Source organism: Sus scrofa, chromosome 2 (assembly GCF_054392235.1).
Source record: "Sus scrofa isolate SSC_HxYL_T2T_F1_AM1 chromosome 2, Sscrofa_HxYL_maternal_Yorkshire_Landrace_v2.0, whole genome shotgun sequence".
NCBI lineage: Eukaryota > Metazoa > Chordata > Mammalia > Artiodactyla > Suidae > Sus > Sus scrofa.
In genome coordinates this window covers 135,694,003-135,714,316 of record NC_139384.1, presented here as the reverse complement: position 1 = coordinate 135,714,316, position 20,314 = coordinate 135,694,003, and the positions used below count along the sequence as shown (strand labels likewise).

General features: G+C 34.4%; 1 long non-coding RNA gene across 7 annotated transcripts in view; it reads left to right on the top strand.

Annotated features, from left to right (window-relative positions):
- The window catches only part of LOC102160311 (uncharacterized), a 462,347-nt gene that overhangs the window by 323,966 nt on the left and 118,067 nt on the right, over nt 1–20,314 (top strand). For 5 of the 7 annotated variants that reach the window (XR_014838660.1, XR_014838662.1, XR_014838664.1 and 2 more), the window contains one exon: nt 219–1,159. This is a non-coding gene — a long non-coding RNA (uncharacterized LOC102160311). Of the gene's footprint in view, nt 1–218; nt 1,160–20,314 lie in introns of those variants that run through there. The other 2 variants (XR_014838658.1, XR_014838661.1) reach the window with 1 other exon arrangement.

Here is a 20,314-nt window from a genome sequence, read left to right as displayed (position 1 = left end):
ATAATTCAGTCAACCACCCTTGTACCAGACTGTCAGATTCATGAGGGAAAAACCAAGGATCTCTGTTGACTTTCTTATTATTCATGGATCTTGGAACAATATTTGGCACATAGTAAGCACCTCCAAATATTTTTAAAATACATAAATAATGGCAAAATTTATTGCAAATATGTTATACATGTACTTTAAATGAATAACGTATTTTTTTAAAATTCCAGGTCTCTGGCTGTATAGCAGAGAGAAAAGCAGAATGAATACTCCTTTAGGGAAGTAGATCTGAGAAAAGAGAACTGAGAGGAGCTGTGTTCCAGGCATGCAGTTTTTTTCTCTGAAGTTCATCAACAAAATACATCATTCATCACTCTGGTAAGGAATTAGAGAAGGTATGGAAGACACTAAGATTTTTATCTTAATGCAATTCTTAATAATATTCAGAATCCTATGATAAATGTTTCTTATTGGATTAATATGTTTGGAAGAGATATTTGAAGTTTAATTGACATACAATAACAGCACTTGATCGGGAGCTTGGGCTTATCAGACACAACCTAGAATAGATTTACAAGGAGATCCTGCTGAATAGCATTGAGAACTATGTCTAGATACTCATGTTGCAACAGAAGAAAGGGTGGGGGAAAAAACTGTAATTGCAATGTATACATCTAAGGATAACCTGACCCCCTTGCTGTACAGTGGGAAAATAAAAAAAAACAAACAATAACAGCACTTACACGAAGTATATATTTTGTTTTGTCATGTTTATGCAGCTGTGAAACAATCACCACAATTAAGATGAGATACCACACCCCAAAAGTTTTCTTATGCCTTTTGTGATCACTCCCTCTAATCTATCTCTGCACTTCCTTATGCCAAGATAGCTATTGGTATGTGTTCTGTCACTCTAAATAGAATTTCTAGAATTTTATGTAAATGGAATCATAGACTATTCACTTTCTTGGTTTGTTTTACTACTTCGTCTCATAATAATTTTGTGATTCATCCACATTGTTTTGTGTATAATAGCCATTTCCCTTTTATGGGAAAGTAGTATTTCGTTGTATGGCTGTATCAGAATTTGTCTATTTAACTTTATTGGACATTTGGATTTTTTTTCTAGTTTTTGGCTGTTATAAATAGAGATGCTATAAACATTCATAAATAAGTCTTTGTGTGAACAGATGCTTTCATTTCTCCTGACTAAATACCTTAAAGTGGAATTGCTAGATGTTTATCATTAGTATGTTTCACATTTTAAGAAACTGTCAAAATATTTTACAATGTAGTTTTACCATTTTTATTCTACAGTGTTTAAGAGTTCCAGTTCCTTCAAATTCTCACTAACTCTTAGTATGAGCACTTTAAAAAATATTAGTTATTCTAACAAGTTCATATTGTTATCTCATAGTTTCTCATTTCCTTAATTACTAATTATGTTGAGCATCTTTTCATGTGAGTGTTTGTGATTTGTTATCTATTTTGGTGAAGTAAGGTTTTAAATATTTTTCCCATTTTTGGTTTATGTTATTGTGTTTTGAGAGTTTTTATGTATTCTAATGAAAGTCCTATATCAGATGTACCGCTTGCAACTGTATTTCACAGTCTTTATCTTGTTTTTGATTTTGTAGCTATGTGTTTTGAAGGAGTTCTTAATTTTGATGAAGTTCAATTTATATATCAGGCTGATTTTTCTTGATTTTTTCCCTCTTCTATTATGGGTCATAGTTAGATGCTTCTTTGCACACCTGGGACTATTTTTATTGGATGCTAGACTAAGGATTTTACCTTCTTAGGAGCTTGATATTTTTGTATTCCTATAAACATATTTGGGCTATCTTGTGGGATGAAGTTAAATTACTTGGAAATATTTGATCCTTTTGGTATTTTCTTAAATTTTGTTCATGGGTCCAAGGCAGTGGTTTATTTAGGGCTAATTTTATTTTGGATTTGAAGTAAAATTCTTCTAAGTTCTCTACTTTTGCCTCTTAAATTAGGAGGTTTTCACATTGACTAGGGATTTTGTTCCTTGTATACTTTAAAATAGTTATTTCCTGGGTGTTAGGTAATTTTCTCACATGTGTACTGATCCCATGTAGATTTCCAGAGTGCCCTTTCTTTGCACTTGTCCTGTGTTTGGTACTCTACCAATGAATTCTAGCTGCCCTGGCCCCTCCAGACTTGTGGGGGAGACTACTGGGCTCTGCCTTTTCCCTATTTTTTTCCCCCATACCATGACCATTGATATGCCCTTGAGGCAGTAAGCAGGGGCAATTAAAGAGATTCTTATATTTATTTACCATTTCTCTGGAATCACTGATGTTGTATATTTTGAAAATCATTGTTTAACGAATACTTTTTCTTTTTTTAGGTTTGTTCAGGCAAAAGGGTATATTTGGTCATTGTTACTTTTTGCTTCCCAAAGCAGAAGACCTATTGAATTTCAAATATTAAAAATAAGAAATATATAGGCATATAAGTATTATTTCTTATTAGTTATGTACTACCTTGTTTAATTGACTTACAACTACTTTAACAAAGGTATACAGTGAAACAGGTTTTTTTTAATATAAAGTACATAAATCAAATGGTGGTTGTGGAAATTACATTGAATTGTTAGAGGTCTTGATTTTAGTCACAAAATGTAAGTGTCTGATAAAGTATATGTGATAGGAAATAGTACACTCAAATTAAAATTCTTTTATTCATCATGCATTTCCAGGAATATTTTTCTTTCACATAGGAGGTCTTTTGGAAGAAACAGTATTCTGTGGATTGCCAGTGTTTAAGTAAACCTAAAGAAAACAAATCATGCTAAAGTTAAACTTATTTTAAAGTGCAATTTTCCCTGTGGTGTATGAGCATAAACATCCTCTGGTACAGAACTTCCCAGTATCACAGAACACAGTGGCATGCCACAAATGCGTGATGGATATGTCTGAGATCTTGACCTTTGTAGTCCTTGACATGGTCTGGTAGAGTCTTGAGAAGACTGAATTATATAGAATTTCCTTTAGCAATAATCAGCCTCCACTTATCACATTGTGCCTTACGAATAATATGTTTCCTACTTGTTCTGTGATGCAGAAAAGGTCAGGACACACAAGTCCAGAAGTTTCCCACTGTTTGCTGTATCTTCTGTAATGCTGTGCTCAGTTTATAAATTTGCAGTGCTTTTCTTACTTCAAGGGATGGCTGACTTGTTTAAAAAGGAATTTAACCAATGTTAAAGAGAAGAAAGGGCTTTCTGCAGCTGTCTTTTTTCTGAACTCTATGGCCTTAGAGAGACTTTCTTGTTATAGTAAAAACTCGATGTGTATGTCTGTATATCTATAGACATATAGATATATATATATTTACATACATATAGCTGTAGAATTCAAAATATTCATGATATAAATCAATTATGCATATACTTTGCAAAAAAGGAATCTCACCTTTTAAAATTTTCTCAAGAGAATGTGTTTATTTTATGACAGATATTACAGCATTTCCAAATACTAAGTAGATGACTGTGATACCATTTAGTTTACCAGTTCCATACTTTAGCTTTCCCCTTAGAAATCTATTCATAAGTCTATTTTAGTAAAATCTGTTTGTTTGTTTGTTTTTGTAAAAAAGAAAGCTTGAACCATGATACATAGGAAATGAAAGGACTTTATTATTCAGCCTATGTAGGTTTTTCAAATTTAAGAGTACTGTGGAATAGTTTTTCAGTACTACATTTCACAAATTCTAGCTGTGCTCTGTTTACAGATATAGTCTGTGGTATTTAAAGGGGTTAATTTTTTTACCCTCCATTTTGTAGTAGAATATGTATCTCATAGGAGTAGAAGTTTTGTTTCAAGTTCTTATTTTATCTATGAAGGGAAAGGAAGCTAAGAGAACAGGCTGGAGCAGAGATTTTTATACTTTTTTTTTTTTTTGGGTTGCACTATGAAATATGGAAGTTTGCAGACCAGGGATCGAATCAGAGCTGCAGCTGTGACTTACACCAAAATTGCAGCAACGCAAGATCCTTAACCCAATAGTGGAACGAGAAATTGAACCTCAGCAATGACCTGAGCTGCCTCTGAGACAGCTCTGGGTCCTTAACCTGCTGTGCCCTAGTGGGATATCTGAGATAGTTTTAATTTCTGACTCTACCTTTTGGATTTTATAATTATGGAGTTCCCATCATGTCTCAGTGATAAACAAACCTTACTATTATCCATGAGGATGAGGGTTCGATCCCTGGACTCATTCACTGGGTTAAGGATCCAGCATTGCTATGAGCTGTGGTGTAGGTTGGAGATGTGGCTTGGATGCCATGTTGCTGTGGCTGTAGTGTAGGCCAGCAGCTGTAGCTCAGATTAGACCCCTAGCCTGGGAACCTCCATATGCTGTAGTTCAGCCTTAAAAGACTAAAAAAAAAAAAAAAAACTTCTTACCTGTGGATTTGCTCCATAATGTAGAATTTATCTTTTCACAGGAGTTTTGATAGCAGATTAACAGTAGGAATGGAAAAACATGAGGAAGAGGAAGTGATACTTATTTTTATTTATTTAGTCAAGGGGAATGCCAGATTTTACATACAACGAATATATATATATATGTATGTATGTATATACATATATATATAAACAAGTGCAACAACTTGCTTTTTGCTTCCATGACTATGCTTTCAACTTTATTGAGGTATAATTGACATATGATAAATTTGACATATTTAAATATATAATTTGTTAATTTTTAAAATTTTATAATGATTTTTACTTTTTCCATTATAGCTGGTTTATAGTGTTCTGTCAGTTTTCTACTGTACAGCATGGTGACCCAGTCACACATACATGTATACATTCTTTTTTCTCACATTTTCATGCTTCATCATAAGTGACTAGACATAGTTCTCAGTGCTACACAGAAGGATCTCATTGCTAATCCATTCCAAAGGCAATAGTCTGCATTTATTAACCCCAAGCTCCCAATCCATCCCACTTCCTCCTGCTCCTCCTTGGCAACCACAAGTCTGTTCTCCATGTCTGTGTTTTTCTTTTCTGTGGAAAGGTTCATTTGTGCCATATATTAGATTCAACATATAAATGATACCATATGGTATTTGTCTTTCTCTTTCTGACTTACTTCACTTAGTATGAGAGTCTCTAGTTCCATCCATGTTGCTGCAGATGGCATTCTTTTGTTCTTTTTTATGGCTGAGTATATTCCATTGTGTATACATACCATATCTTCTTAATCCATTCATCTGTCGATGGACATTTAGGTTGTTTCCATGTCTTGGCTATTGTGAATAGCACTGCAATGAACATTCAGGTGCATGTATCTTTTTCAAGGAAAGTTTTGTCTGGATATATGTCCAAGAGTGGGATTACTGGGTCATATGGTAGTTCTATGTTTAGTTTTTTAAGGTACCTCCATACTGTTTTCCATAGTGGTTGTACCAATTTACATTCCTACCAACAGTGCAGGAAGGTTCCCTTTTCTCCACACCCCCTCCAGCATTTGTTATTTGTGGGCTTATTAATGATGGCCATTCCGACTGGTGTGAGGTGGTATCTCGTGGGAGTTTTGATTTGCATTTCTCTGATAATCAATGATGTTGAGCATTTTTTCATGTGCTTGCTGGCCATCTGTATATCATCTTTGGAGAAATGTCTATTCAGGTCTTTTGCCCATTTTTCCATTGGGTTGTTAGCTTGTTCTGCTGTTGAGTTGTATATGTTGTTTGTATATTTTAGAGATTAGGTCTTTGTCAGTTGTATCATTTGAAACTATCTTCTCACATTCTGTAAGTTGCCTTTTTGGTTTTTTTTTATGGTTTCCTCTGCTGTGCAAAAGCTTGTCAGGTTGATTAGGTCCCATTTGATGATGTCTTGTCTTACATTTAAGACTTTAAGACACTTTGAGTTTATTTTTGTGCATGGTGTGTGGGTGTGTTCCAGTTTCTAAATTTTTCTTATTTTTTTATTTTGGAAAAAAAGCATGAATTAATCTGAGTATTAACACTTTTCACCTTTTCCCCCCAATGCTATGAAGAGACACTATTAAGTGTTATTCAAAACATTCACAGAGATATGAGCTGTTCTTGCCAGGAAGACCATAGCCTATCATCTGATGGCTGCTGAAAACTAAATATCAAACTCTGCCAGCTGAGACACATGGTTATAAGTTAACATATGAAAGCTGCATAAGCAGGCAGCCAAAGAAAAAATCTCTTCATATATTAAGTTTTGATGATAGATAGGGTATAATACTGCATAGTGAAAACAACTAGTATTTTGATCTCAAAATGTAACATATTACACTAATCTTCAACTTTGGAGGTATTTATAATCTTGTAATAGAAGGAATTAAAATACTGGTTTATGGATTTTCATGTATATGTTATTTAAGTTGTTGAAGTGAATTATTTACTTTTTATTTTCTTATCAGTGTCTGTGCCAAATATGTTGTACATTCTTGGTGAGTCCTCTGACTCTTGCTTTAAAAGAGTTTTTTAATTCCTTTTCATGTCAGTAAAAAGACTTTCTTTTTGACAGGTAATGTGTACCTAATTTATCATTTTGGAAAAGCAATTATTGTTAGGTATCTATCATCAGTGACAAAATGTACATTAAGTATATATTATGGAGTAAATGTTCAGCCAGGTACACAGATGATTATGTAACTTTAAATAGCATTTGAGACATAAATTTGGGTTTTTTTAGCTGTAAATGAAATATTTACCACTCAATGTCCAGGTGAGGTATTTATCATAAGTTGGTTTTGTGTCCAAAACCAGAGGGGCTTTCTCAACTAGATTACTGAGATCTGAGTTTTACTATGAATTGCCAAAGTCAAGGTTAAGTGCATATTCCTCTATAAGACTTTCCTCAATTCAGACATTAGCCACAAGTTCAAGGGTCCCTGGGACCATACTTATTTCTTACCAGATGTTACAAATTTGGGAATTCCCATAACCACCCTCAGGTGTGATATTTCACTAGAATGACTCACAGAATTCAAGTGAGCACTATAGTTTAGTACAGTTTTATAGTAGCAAAAGGATACAAATCAGAATCTGCCAAATGGAAGGAGGCATAGAGCAAGGTCAAGCAGTGTTCTCAATGTGTAGCTTCTGTCATCCTCAGGGATGTGCAATTCTCCCAGCTTTGAAGTGTGGCAATAATCAGAGAGTACTGCCAACCAGCAAGCTCACCTGAGCTTCAATGTCCAGAATTTTTATTGGGATTTCATTATGAACTGCATTATTGAGTGAGTCATTGGCCATGTGGTTGAACTTAACCTCTAGCCCCCTCCATACCAGAGAGGTTGGGCTGTGTCATATAGCTCAAAGCCCTAACCTCTAATCACATGGTTGGTCCTTCTGGTATGACCATCCCCATTCTGAGTCATTTTATTAACATAAACTCTCCAAAGACCCGCTGTGATCACCTCATTAGCATAAACTATCAGGTAAGGTCCAAGAGGGCCACCTGGAATAACACAAACTGTTCTATTAGTACGAAAATTCCAAGGGTTTATAGGTTACCTCTGAGGAACCAGGGACAAAATCTAGCCAAGGTCTTTATTACACAAGTCTAATCCAAGTTATTGGTATAACAGCCTGATTCACTACTCAATATGTGAAAGACATAGAAAACAATTGACAATATCTATTACTATTCTTGTCTGATAAGTCTGGGGGATATAAATTCTTAGATGTCGGCTTGATATTCTTATCCTCCATGTTTTATTCTTCTTTAACATCTAAAAAATATTTATATAGTTGTAAGATAGCAGGGAAAAAAAGCTGAAGTTGTAAAAAAAATAAAGATACAATTTTTATGCTTTGCTGGGCATTTTCTATAATAGAATTTTTTGACAGTAATCAATGCTAACATTTTTCTATACCTTATATAAAACAAAAGATTTTCTAAGTACCTTTTTAAAATTTTACTCTAAAATCTTATTAGCTTTAATCTAAACAATATTATATCAGAAATGATGGGTTTGATGACATAATTATTCTTTCTTCTGTTACACATTACAATAAGCAGAAATTGCTAAAATTAAAAATTTAAATGCACTAAAATCATATCACATCATTAGTGGTGTGTGTACAACACTTTGAGAACACTTTGTGTGAATTAAATTTCAAAGGCAAAGGCACATCATCTTAATATATACTCTTAAAGACTATCCTTGTAATTTAGAATAGACTATTTACATACAGATTGGAAAATTACAACCCATTCATATATATTTCTCAAAGGAAACTCTAACTCAGCAGTTTTAACTGCTTATTTTTTCCCTCTGTTGAGAAAGCATTTATTGAGCTTATTCAATTAACTGTAACAAGTAATTTTATGCATCAACTTGACTGGGCCATAGTATGCTCAGGTATTTGCTCTAACATTATTCTGGTCATTCTAAGATGAGATTAGCATTTACATCATTAGACTTTAAAAGCAGTTGCCCTCCTTAATGATGTTGGACATTATGTTATCCAATCAGTTGAAGGCCTGAATAGAACAAACACAACACACTGACCTTTCCCTAAGCAAGAGAATTCTTCATGCTGGACTGCTTTTGAATTGGGATATTGTGGAGGTTTTCTCTTGTGGGTTTTTTTGTCTTTTTAGGGCCACACCAGTGGCATATGGAGGTTCCAAGGCTAGGGGTCCAATCGGAGCTGAAGCTGCCGGCCTAGGCCACAGCCACAGCAATGTGGCATCTGAGCTGCGTCTGTGACCTACACCACAGCTCACAGCAATCCTGCCTCCTTCACCCACTGAACAAGGCCAGGGATCGAATCCATGTCCTCATGGATGCTAGTCAGGTTCCTTAACCACTGAGCCATGATGGGAACTCCTATTTTTGTTTTTGTTTTTGTTTAATTTTATTATGCTTTCCTGGCTGTTCCTGGGTGTCCAGGGAGCTGACTTTTGTACAAGAACTAAATTACTTCTCTCCTTGGTCTCCACCTTGCTAACTTACCTTGAGGATTTTAGATCTTGGGAATTTCCAGTGTTCAAAATTATGTAAGCCAATTCCCTATAATCAATTGATCTCAATCTCTCTTTTTTTTTGGTTTTATTTCTTTGGAGGATACTAATATAAGTGATGTGCAAGGAACTATGTTTTGGCATCAAATTGGTCTCCCTTGATGATTTGTAGAATTTCAAATTTAGGGATGCTTCTTCTATCTTTTAAAGATGATTTTTAAACTTTTTCAGTATAAATAAATAAATGTATTTTAAAAGGGATGCTTCTTTGTAGCATAGATGATTCTTTGAGTTTTTGATTATAAACAAGTGAAAATTTGAGTATGCAAAGAGTCAATAATTAGGTTTGCTCTACTTTTATTTCATTTCCAGTTTTTTTCCACAGTACTTTTTGCTATTTTCCAGAAATGAGATTCTTCAGATATATATGCCACAGTCTTTGAGCTAATACATCTTATCAGGTGGTGGGTGGACTAGGAGTGTATCCACAGGTATTTTTTCCCTCAGCAAGAAATCATGCTTCTAAGAAAAAAAAAGGCTAACAAGGGATTTTTAATTTATTAAGCATTATTTTTCGTATTTCTGGGAAGAGTTATAAAGAGCTACTAAAACTGTTGGTTTTTTGTATGAAGAAAATATACAATTATATGGTTTTATTTAGGAGTTCTCAGGTTCCAAATGAAAAAAATAGAGTTTCTATAATGGGAAATATAGAATGTTAGAACAATAGAGCCTTTTCTCAATCTAGTCAGTATTACACTCAATATATGAGAAACTGAATCAACAGATGTGAAACTGACAAGTGTTTATTTCTAGGATTACTGAAGCACTGTCATGTCAAGTTACCCATTCCTAAAGTGAGAGGATCAATAAAACTTTTTCTGGCTTTCTCCTCTCATGTGGGGAAGTTTCTGCCCTGCAGAATTTTTGTAACTCTCTGGAGGATCATCATGTTTTAATTGAAGGAAATGCAAGGATTTTCTTTTCTGGTAAAATCATGTACACTTCTGAGGTTCAACATGGCTTTTTTGAATGAACTATTTAGTTCAGAGATAACATAATGACTGGACCAAATTTGATAACTAAATATCTGGGCAGATAAGACTGTGAAACTTTCATTAATGGTATAAAATTATGTCTTAATTAATTATCTAGCTGTTCTACCCTCTGCCTGCTTCTGTAATGTAGGGTTTACACTGAAAAAGATATGGCATTGCTCCATACCTGCAGAATCTGAGTGGATGGCAGCTCAGTTTTAAAGCAAAGAGAAACTTGTCACTTGTCCTTCCAAGTAATTAAGTGTTATTTGAAAGTATACCTTTAATTACGTAGATGAATCATATATTTATCAAAATAATGCTTAAAATGAAGAAATATTAGCTTTTAATTTGTTCTTCTGTAATCTTTCTAATAAGTGCTCCATGTTTGGGTTATTTGAGACAACAATAATAGAAACAGCTTTGCATTGGCCAATGGTACCTCAGTCTTTGTTCTTATTTACATGAATCTTTCTTTTTGAGGAAAACCTTTATCTTCCAGATGTTCTCTGATCCTTCTCCTCTGTCTATTCCTCCCTGAAAGGACATTTGATATGACTTTTTGTCCTGTCTTTGAATTGAATGGCTGATGTTAATTGGTTGCCATTAAGAGGTGACTGACCTTTGGGAACATTTTACCAGGACTCATTGCTGAAGTCCATAGCTACCCCTGTACGTCCAGTCAGGAAGTCGTTGTCCATTATAATCTCTTTGTCTCAATTTTAATATTTAATGGGTACTTACCCATTCATTCAATAACTATGTTTATTGTCCCCAAGCAAAGAAAAGGAGAAATTTTAGATCATTTTCGTAGCATATCCAGGCTGTGGGGGAAAGAACCCTGTTTTATCAAATTTATCTCTCTATTCACTTCCCTCTGATAATGCTAAAGCAGGTACCTTGTGCACTGTGGGTAGTGGTTTCAAGATAAATGCCAAGCTTCCCTGAGAAGCCTAACCTTTCCCCTTGTTATTCCCTAGGGAAGTAGGCTATAGGCCAAAGTATCTTCTTACTTATCTGCTTGCTTCTATAACCCATATGTCGAGGTTTAGCCTTAAGGCAGATAGATGGCACAGAATCACAGAAAGTACTGTGGCAACAAAATTCTTCAGTTTTCTTTTATATCTCATTACTTTTCCATACTCAAAAGGCCATGAATAATGTCTCTTGCTCTTTGCAGGAACTTCCCCTATATTATGTCCTCTTTCTTACCATTTACATGAAGTTCCTTAGCTATACCTAATGCATTAGAGGAACAGAAAGGAAATATTGGTATTCTAACAAGGGAACACCTGTAGAGAAGAAAGTATTTTTAAAAGTTTTTACATTACATTATTTTTTGTCTAGAGAAATACCTTGTATTATTGGAGGGCAATAATTGTAATCTGAGTATCTCCTTACTTCTAAAAAGAAGGAAACTTGTACTTTTGCAAATTTCTCTATCTCAGCTTCCAATCTTTATCTTTCAAGATATGTCTGCATCAAGCCTGGATACTGAGTAGAATGGTCAATTCTTACCACTAGGGGCACTAATCAATATCCGGGGAAACTGACATCTCAGTTTTCTCAAAAACCCTTTGCCCTCCCAGGTGTAAAATATTTACTGCAGAAAAAAAGTCTCAATTTCTAGAATTAAGTCATAGTGAAAATCTGTCATTGCTTAAAGATACAAGGAAATGGAGGGCTAGCTCCCAACCCTAATCTCAAACTCAACAACGGCTATGCATTAAAATCACGTGGAGAGTTTTTCCAATAACAGTGGCCAAGGACCCATATGGACCACCATAATCATAACTGAAGTTTCTTTTTTTTTTAAAAGCTCACCAAGTGATTATTTGCATGTTTATATTAAGAGCTGTTGAAGTCATTGTCCAGTCTCTGGTTCTAGCTCCTGACTTTTAGAGGCAGTGGGTATGAGTGGGATCAGTTTTGCAGAAGGCACATGATCTATTTCTGGTTTGACTTAAATTCTCCAATTTACCTTAACTTTTGCATTTTTGGCAGTAAGTTCTCTTTTGTCCTTCTTGTGGAATTCTCTCTTGTCATGCCAAGTGAAGTGCACAGTCAAATGCAGCCTAAGGAAACTCTTTAGTGGATGTAGTTTTTGTAACTGGAATAAAGTTCAGTACTTTCAAATTCAGAGTGTCCAAAGGGGACTTGCTGATAAATGTTACTACCTATCTCTTTCTCCCTTTCTCTTTCTCCTTCTCTCTCTTGCTTTCCTTTTTACACACTTGACGTCACAGTGTCACATCATGGGCCTCAAGATCCTTAGCTCTCTTACTTAAATCCAAAGTTGGAATAAATGCTGCACTAAGATTTTAAAGAATCCCAGAGAACTTCTCACATATATCACTTTCTATAACTCATTCAATACCTCGGGTTGCTGGGAAAGGTGGGGAATGGTGAGAGGGAGAGGCACTTGAAACCTCTTAAAAATGTTTGATTTTTCATTTTAATATTACCTATTGTTAGACCTAGTCTTTTGGGGCAAATTCTATGTCTTAAAGATTTTCTCACCCCCTTCCTTTTTTTCCCTTGGAAGGAGAATTATTTAACTATAAGGAGATACAGTTGGGCTTTTGGATGGTCAGGCTTTTATCTTGTTCCTGACATCCTCTAATTTTTGATGTTTAGTCTTCCCTATTCAGTATATTGCTGCCCCGTCATCCCATACCCCCGCAAATGACCCTGCTCTTACCTGGCATTTTGCAGAGTTCCATAACTTAAGTTCACATTGCTTGCATCTTACTACAAAATCTCACTCTTGATACACATCTTCTCAATCTCAGGACCTCACTGGCCCACTGATTCTCTCAGTATTTATTTCTCTGCCCATTCACTGGGGTATGTGCAACCTTCTGGATGTCTTAAGCACTATATGCATACTGCAGGGAGCCATGAGCTTTGTCTCAGTCTCTTCTGTATCTCATTCATCTTCATACCTCTGTCTAATGCCATTCTACCTCATATTGGATTTAGGAAAAAGTCCAATGCCAGGCCTCCCCCAGGCTCTTAAGTTTTCAACCAGGCTACACCTTGGGAGGTGTATCACTTGCCCTGGAGTTGTCAGTTTCCCTCTTGCTATCAATCCCTCACATTAAAGTTTAGCCCCATGAAATCAGTAAGAATAACTCTGTTTACTGATTGCTTTACTCAAATTTGTCTCCTCTCTTTCCTGTATATCCTCAGGCAAGAATGAATGGGACTTCTATTTTTTTTCTTTAGAGAGGCCTCCCTATTTTGTCATATCCCCCTTCTTTCCAGGAACATTAAGTCCTGTGACTCAGCATTAAATGTAGATGAGTTAGAGGCTAAGATAAGCTCATCTCATGATGAGAACGCATTATGAAAAAAAATTTTTATCTGTCCCATGCACATTCTTGAAAATTACATTTATCTTTGAGCTCTGCTAATAAAGATAGGTTGAACTAGCAAAGACATTCTTCATGATTTCCTGAACTCACTACAAACTGGGCTTTTTAACCTTGACCCTACTACCATCACAGGACCACTGATATTTTAAAGTAAATAATTAATTTAGCAAATATATTTAATGAATGCTATATATCAAGCATTATTCTTAAAAGATCAGTGAATGATGATTAAGAGTAACTTGGTAAAAGAAAACAGGAGGTATTCTACTTGTAGTTAACAACACAAATGACATAACTAACAGCTGAAGAGATGTCATTTTTTTTTTCTATAGAATAAAGTATTTCTGTCCACAAGTAACTTAAAATTTAGATGGCTAGGGAGATATTTTATGTATTTAGTAAGCGAATGGTCCAAAGAGGTCAATTACTAAGCTCTGTGGAAGCCAAAGTTGAAAAGTGGCTAATTTTGCCTGGGACAGTTTAAGAGCTAATGACTTGGAAACTCTTGAATGCTGAACTTATTTTTTCCTTAAGCAGGGCAGTTCTAGTCAGCATAGCATAAGTGATTTTGCTTATAAGGTTTTATTCAAGCTTACCTTATGTTTCTTGGCTGTCCTTAAGTTTGCAGAGCTTAGCTCATCATCATTCTGACCTGAAGCACCATATATTGTATGAATAAGTCAGGGCAAAACAACTTAATATGAAGGCCATAGTTCATTGAAAAATTTAGCTTAAAATATTATGTTTGCTGAATTTTAATAAAATTAAGAGTGTCGATACTCAAACATTTTAAAGTTATTTTAGGTATGTGTTAGATGTGAGAGAGGCCTGGAACAGAAAAAAAAAGGTGAGACAAACAGTGCTAATTCTTATCAACCTCAAGGTTCCTTCTCTCCTTTTTGGGCATACAGACCATATTTCTAAATTTGTCTTTTAGTCACATACAGAAGTCTGACTGAATTCTGACCATGACTACACAAGAAATACGTGGCAAAGCTAAGATTTGAACCCAAATATCCTGGCTTCTGTCTTATTGCCCTTCATACATGAGTCGCAATTCTAGCCCTTAGCAAGTATAGTATTATTAAGTCTGTGAAGATAGTTGAGAGTTCCCAGGTCCCAAGGGATAAGAGAGAGGTGAGAAGATGAAGTTGGAGTTATATAGAGCCATTTGGGCCATAATAATTTGGCATTTTATAATAAGAGCAATAAGAAACTATAGGTAGATTTTAAGTATACAGTGATAAAAATCTCATTTATGATTTTAAAATAACACTCTGCTGTGTAGCAAATGGTTTATGTGAGACTAAGAGAATTATTACAGTAGTCCATAAGAGATAATAGCTTAGACAAAAGTAATATGATAAAAATGATTGGAGAGAAATGATTGGATTTATTCATATGTTTAAGAGCCTAGAAATCTTTCTGTTGGATTGAAGTTGAGAGGGAAAAAGGGAGAATCAGCGGTAATAATTAAGATTTTAGCTTTAAGCAAAAGGGATAGTGGTGGTGTCATTTACTAAAGTAGTGAAACTTAGGAGAAGGATAAGTTAGGGTTAAAATCAACAGTTTTTTTTTTTTTAACGTGATATATTTAAAGAGTCCTAATATAAACACCCAATTAGAAACTTATGCATGTGGAATATTTCAATAGGATTGAGCCTGGAGGTGTCCATTTGGATGTAGTTAGCACTGAGAAGGAAGTTTAAGTATTTGATCTAAATAGGATAGATACAAAGTGTCCCAGCTTAGGTTGAACAGAGATATTTTTAGCAGAAATAGTGTAACTTGGAAACAAGATTGGTAAAGAGAGGTCAGAGAGGAAACACAATATATAGAAGCATTTAAAAGGACATAAACCTTCCAACAAGGAAATGCTCCTGTTTATCAATTGGCATGAAGGCACAGATGTAACCACTGGATTTGGTATCAAAGACATTTTTGATAATGTCATTTATCTATATTTTTAACATATAAATATACTGAGGTAAAACTGATGTACAGCAAATAAACATATTTAAAATGTGATACACTATTTGAAACGTTTTGATGTAAGTATACACCCATGAAATTATCTCCATTTTCAAGAGAATTAACATATCTATCCATCCAAGAATTTTGTTCCCCTAAATAGCCCTTCCCTCCTTTTCTCCCTGCCTCCCTTTTTTGTCACTTACCTGCATTCTGTCACTAAGTATTATTTTGATTTTCTAAAATGTTATCTGAATGGAATCATAGTGTGAATTGCTATTTTCCTGACTTCTCTGACTTGACATAATTTGAGATTCTTCTCTGCTATTGTGTGTTACCTGCTTTTATTGCTGAGTAGTAATCTATTGTGTGAATATTCCATAATAATTTATACTCTCTCTATTGAAGGACAAATGGGTTGTTTCCAGTTTGGGCTGCTAAAATCAAAGCTTCTGTGAACATTTGTGTGGAAGTCTGTGGGTGGACGGACCATATGGTATACTAAACTGCTTAAAAACCTGACGCATTATTTTCCTTTCATGGCCTATAATATTGGTGTCATATTCGAGAAATCTCTGTATAACCCAAAGTCGTCTTCTAGAAGTTTCACAGTTTGAAGTTTGCAATTGAATTCTATGATCCATTTTGAATTAATATTTGAATATGCTGTGGAGTGTGAATTAAAGTCACTTTTTCTGCATATGGATATTAAATTGTCCCAACACAGTGTGTTGAAAATATTATCTGTTCACCACTGAATTGCCTTTTTTTTTTTATTATTTCCCCAACACCATTTTTTTCCCACTGTACAGCATGGGGACCCAGTTACACATGCACGTATACATACTTTTTTCTCCCATTATCATGCTCCGTTGTAAGTACCTAGACATAGTTCTCAGTGCTACACAGCAGGATCCCATTGTTAATCCATTCCCAAAGCAATAGTTTACATCCGTTAACCCCAAGCTCCCAATCTATCCCACTCCTTCCCCCTCCCCTTGGCAACCACAAGTCTATTCTCCAGGTCTATGATTTTTTCTGAGGAAAGGTTCATTTGTGCTGTATATTAGATACCAGATATAAGTGATATCATATGGTATTTGTCTTTCTCTTTCTGACTTATTTCACTCAGTATGAGAGGCTAGTTCTATCCGTGTTGCTGCAAATGGCATGATTTTGTTCTTTTTTATGGCTGAGTAGTATTCCATTGTGTATGTATACCACATCTTCCTAATCCAATTGTCTGTCAGTGGATATTTGGATTGTTTCCATGTCTTGGCTATTGTGAATAGAGCTGCAGTGAACATGCGGGTGCATGTGTCTTTTTTAAGGAAAGTTTTGTCCAGATATATGCCCAGGAGTGGCATTGCTGGGTCATATGGTAGTTCTATGTATAGTTTTCTGAGGAATCTCCATACTGTTGTTGTTTTTTTGTCTTTTATTTATTTATTTATTTATTTGCCTTTTCTAGGGCTGCACCCACGGCATATGGAGGTTCCCAGCCTAGGAGTCTAATCAGAGCTGCATCTGCAGGCCCATGCCAGAGCCACAGCAATGTGGGATCCAAGCCACGTCTGCAACGTACACCACAGCTCACGGCAACGCCAGATCCTTAACCCACTGAGCAAAGCCAGGGATCGAACCTGCAACCTCATGGTACCTAGTCAGATTCATTAACCACTGAACTACGACAGGAACTCTGATATGTGTAGATTTCTAAGGTACCTCCATACTGTTCTTCATAGTGGTTGTACCAGCTTTCATTCCCACCAACAGTGCAGGAAGGTTCCCTTTTCTCCACACCCGCCCCAGAACTTGTTATTTGTGGACTTATTAATGATAGTCATTCTGACTGGTGTGAGGTGGTATCTCATGGTAGTTTTGATTTGCATTTCTCTAATAATCAGGGATGTTGAATGTTTTTTCATGTGCTTTTGGATCTTTGTCAAAAATTAGTTGTCCATTTATGCCTAGATCTTTTCTGAAATTTCTAATTCTCTTAACAGATACAGGTTTATTCAGGTCATCTACTCATTCTTGAGTGAGCTTTGCTAATTTAAAATTATACCACTGAAGATATTGATCTGTTTTATTTAAAGTCAAATTTATTTGTATAAATCTGTTAATATTTTTTTATCTTTTTAATAACTATATTATCTTTAGTGATGTCACCACTCTCTTTCCCTCTGGTATTAATAATCTGTACCTCTTTTTCTTCCTGATCAGTGTGGTAAGAGGTTTGTCAATTTATTGAATTTTATAAAAGAACCAGCTTTGGGGTTTGTTGATTTTTCTTTGTTTTATTGTTTTCTATTTCTTTTTTTTTTCTATTTGTTATTCTTGTTGTTTTTGACTGTGCATGTGGAGTTTCCATACTTAACCTACCATGCTGGGTTGGGAATCGAACCTGAGTCCCAGCACTCCCACTTTGATGCTGATCACAGCATCTTGTACCACAGCAGGAACTCCTACTTTGGGTTTGCTTTGCTTTCTTTCTTTAATTTCTTGTAACTGAATCTATGTGAATTTGAGACCTGTCTTCTATTATAAGGAAGAGCCATGGTTTTTCTTCTAAGAACTTCTTAATTAGATTACCCAAATTATAATTTATTGTGTTACCATTTTCATTCTGATATAAATACTTTGCAGTTTTCCTTTTAACATGGGTTACTTAGAAGTATGTTATTTTGATCTTATATCTTTATAGTTTTCCAGATATCTTTCTGTAGATTTTTGCTTAATTCTATTGTGGTCAGAAAATGTATTTCAGATGACTTTTATCCTATTAAATATATTAATATGTATTTTCTTATCAATTTTGTCTCCTTGAGAGAACATGAAAAATGTATTTATATTTAATTCATATATATTTGTGTGTGTGCACGAAATTTTTGGAAATTTTCCAACATAATATCTGAAGTCCATTTTTTCAATGACAGAAAATGGAATCCAAGCACATTCGGCATAAGATCCTAGATGTTTCTACTGTGATAACAGGTTATTTAGGCATACCTTTAGAGCATTGCCAACATCTTATCAAAATATGAAACCATCAGTTGATAATTAAGTATAATTAATTTTGTATTTATGTACTTATTTAATCCTTCAATTATGTGATGAATGTTCTTAAGAACATTTTATACTTTATCACTCAATAACTCTGGAAAGAGAATATCTCGAGTGTTATTTTTATAGTAATGCTATCTTTGTCATACTGGTGTTGGCATGATTCAAGTTTTAGTGAATGAGTAGGGAAGCTTTGATAGTCTTCTGTTTTGAAATATAAAAAATTTGAGATAAACCATAATGGAAATAGAAAATATAATATATACATTGTATATAATATGTATACATTCTTTTTAATATTATTTTCCATTTCCATTATAGTTTATCTATATATCTGAACCACTTTGCTGTACAGCAGAAATTAATACAACATTATAAATCACTATTCTTCAATTAAAAAAATGCTTAGAGCCCTATAATTCTTTTGAGGGTAAAGGAAGAAGCATAAGTAGAGAAATATTCTTTTAATTACTTTTTCAGATCTTATACCCAAGACAATTTCATTTCCACAGCATCTAGTCAAATACCAATATTTAGAAGACATTTTTAGTTGGTCTGCTACTCTGAACTCTGAATAATATTTTCCTTTTTTCATTGTCTAATACAGTGACTGTAAGATGTGTTTTTTTTGTATCACTGTAAAGAATTTGTTCTACTTTACTCATAAAATGTGTAATTCCTAGAGTGCGCTTCTCAGTGTTCTTACTTTTTATTCCATCCTATTTTAAACAATATTTACATCTCAGGATAAAAAATCTACTCTTACTCATCATTTTTCTCCTTGGCCATGCTGAATTCGAAAAATTTACTGCTTCTAAAGGCACACAGAAAGAGAGGTAATGTTAGAGGGGCGGGGGAGAAGAAAGCTATTCATTCATATTCCCTCAAAAGGCATATCTCATAAGAGAAGTGAGGACAGATTTCTTTTTGGTAATGTGAGAAAATCTCAAAAATCTCTGGGAATGTTTAAATTTTCTTGTATTTCCTGCCTACTAGATCATTCTTCTATCTTTTAAAGGTCATATTGAAAGTTACTAATTATTTCTCAAAATGATCTAATGTAACAAAGCATGAGAGTGAAAAAAATGAATCTAGTAGGAAGCCAAAAAAATAAAAATCTTAAACAGCTTCCATTTTCAGCATTTTTTTTGCATTTTGTTCTACAGTGTTATTAAGATAAAGTGACATTAAGCACTGTATAAATTTAAGGTGTACAGCATGATAATGACATATATCATGCAACAATTACCACAGTAGGTATAATAAACATCCATCACTCATGAGATAAAAAATTAAAATTTTTAAAAGTTTTTTCCTCATGATGAGAACTCTTAGGATTAACTCTTTTAGCAACTTAGCAGTTTTAATAATATTAAGCATGTCGTACATTAAATCTTTAGTACTTATTCATCTTTTAATTGGAAGTTTGTACCTTTTGGCTACCTTCATTCAGCTCCACATTACCTCATCTCCCACCTCTAGTAATCCACAAATCTGACCTCTTTTTCTATGAGTTTGTTTTAAAAGTAAAATTAACCTGCAACACTATGTTAGTTTCTGGTACACAACACAGTGATTTAATACTTCTGTACATTCAAAATGATCACCATGTTAAATCTAGCTACCATCTGTCATCATACAAAGATATTACAAAATAAATGGCTATACTTCCCACACTTTACATTTCATACCCTTGACTCAATTATTTTGTAATTGGAAGTTTGGAAATCCTAAAACTCCTCACCTGTTTTCTACCCCAAATCCTTTCCATCTAGTACAATTACCTACTTGTTCCCTGTACCTATGACTCTCTTCATGTTTTGTTCTGTTTGTTCATTTGTTTTGTTTTTTTAGATTCCACATATAAATGAAATAATTTGTTTTC